We start from the raw sequence: 2535 nt of genomic DNA, 5'->3' as shown, positions 1-2535 counted from the left end.
AGCACTGTTTACAATGGCCAAAATGTGGAGGCAGCTTGAGCGTCTGTCAATGGATGAATGGATAAAGAGTAGGTGATATATATACACAATGGAATATTGTTCAGCTATAGAAGAGAATGGGTTCTTGCCATCAGGGGTGGCACGGATAGACCTGGAGGGTATTGTGCTGAGTGGAGAATGTCAGACAGAGAAAGACAGATGCAATGTGATTTCACTTATATGTGGACTCTAAAGAACAAAATAAACAAACAAGACAGAAACAAACTCCTAGATACTGGGAATGTTTTGGTGGTTGACAGATGGGAGAGGGGTTGGAAGTGGGTGAAAAGGGTGAAGGGATTAAGAAGTACAAATTGACTGTTACACAGTAGTCATGGGGACATAGGTGGGGTATAGCACAAGGAATATAGCCAATACTTTTGCAATAACTAAGGGATCAGAAGAATACTAGATTTATTGTACTGATATATAGGAGGGGAGTTGGGGGGCAGGGTGAAAAGTGAAGGGATTAAGAAGTACAAATTGGTAGTTACAAAATAGTCATGGGGATATAAAGTAAAACATAGGGAATATAGTCAATAATATGGTAATAATTATGTATAGTGCCAGGTGGATGCTAGACTGGTTAGAAGGATCACTTCTTAAATTATAATGTGTAACCCCTATGCTGTACACCTGAAATTAATATGAAAAAGAACTGAATGTCAAAAAAATTAGAAAGAAAGTAAAACAAAAACACCAAAAAAACCTGTTAGCTAAGAATTCTATATCTGGCAAAATTATTCTTCAAGAATGAAGAAATTAAGACATCCCCAGATAAACAAAAGCTATCGTTCATTACTAGTAGAACTGCTTATAAGAAATGTTAAAAGGAATCCTTCGGGCTCAATAACAAATGACACTAGATAATAAGTTGAAAGCTCATGAAGACATAAAAAACACTGGTAAAGGCAAATACCTAGGTAATGTAAAAGCCAGTATTATACTTTGTTTTGTAACTCCTCTTTTTTCCCTACGTAATTTAAAGGGACATGCATAAAACATTAATTACAAACATTTGTTAATAGGCACATGATTTATAAAGATTATCTCTGACAACAGCAAGATAAAATGAGAGGGACAGAGATGTGTAGGAGCAGAGTATATACTATTTTAAATAAGTTGGTATTATTGAACTTACAACAAGTTGGTGTCATAAGATGTTAATTATAATCCAAAGGTAACCACTAAGAAAATAACCAAAAAATATACAGAAAATGATAGAATCAAAATGGTAGGCTACAGAAACACAACTAGATACCAAAAAAATGCAGTAATGGACAAATTGAGGAACAAAAACATATAAGGCATATAGAAAGCAAGTAGCAAAATGGCAGAAATAAATCATTCTTTATCAGTATTTTAAATTACTTCCAATTATATCTCAGAGATTGGCAGAATGAATTTTCTTAAAAGTTCCATCTATATGCTGTCTATAAAAGACTCACTTTAGATACAAAGGTACAAAGAGGTTGAAAGTAGAAGGATGGAAAACTACATTTCACGTAAATAGTAACAGCTGGAGTGGCTATATTATTAGACTGAATAGATTTTACATTAAAAATGGTTACAAGAGATAAGAAGGACATTATATACTGAAAAGGATTTAATCCAAGATGATACAACAATTATAAGCATATATTGGGGGTGCCAAAAAACCAGGGGTGCCAAAAAAATTTATATAAGTGGACACTTTGGTCAACATTGCTCAAACAGTAGTTCACTGTAATCAAAAGTGTCTGGACGCTGATGGTAACCACTTTGAGCACCTCTTGTAATTACAAAAGTCAAACGTGATTTGTTTTCATCTTTTGTTATTGGTATATATAGAGTATTACAATTTTAATACAGTTCTGCTTTCTTAAAATGTGTATACATTTTTTGGCACCATCTGTATATATGTGCAACAGAGCACCAAATGTATATGAAATAAAAAGGGACAAAATTAAGCGAGAAATTGATAGTTCTAAAGTAATAATTGGAAACTTCACTATCCCAGTTTCAATAATGGATAAAACAACCAGAGACAAGATCAATAAGGAAAGAGAGTCTTTGAATGATGTTATAATTAGACCTATCAAATATATATAGAACACTTCACCCAACAATAATGGATTATACATTCTCCTAAAGTGCACATAGAACATTGTTCAGAGTAGAACATGTTAGGTCACAAAACAAGTCTTAATAAATTTTAAAAGACTGAAATCAGACAAAGTATCTTTTCTCATCACAATGGAACAAATTTAGAAATCAGTAACAGAAGAAAAACTCCCAGAAATATATAAATTTAAAAAAAATAGCCTTAAACAACCAATGGTCAAAGAAGAAATTAGAAAATACTTTGAGGGCTGGCCCAGTGGCTCAGGTGGTTGGAGCTCCACGCTCCTAATGCTGAAGGCTGCCGGTTCAATTCCCACATAGGCCGGTGAGCTCTCAAGCACAAGGTTGCTGGTTTGACTCCTCAACTCCAGCAAGGGATGGTGGGCTCTGCCC

This window comes from Rhinolophus sinicus, chromosome 3, assembly GCF_057876585.1.
Source record: "Rhinolophus sinicus isolate RSI-liver-muscle chromosome 3, RSI-T2T, whole genome shotgun sequence".
Lineage (NCBI taxonomy): Eukaryota > Metazoa > Chordata > Mammalia > Chiroptera > Rhinolophidae > Rhinolophus > Rhinolophus sinicus.
This window is presented reverse-complemented; position numbering follows the sequence as displayed.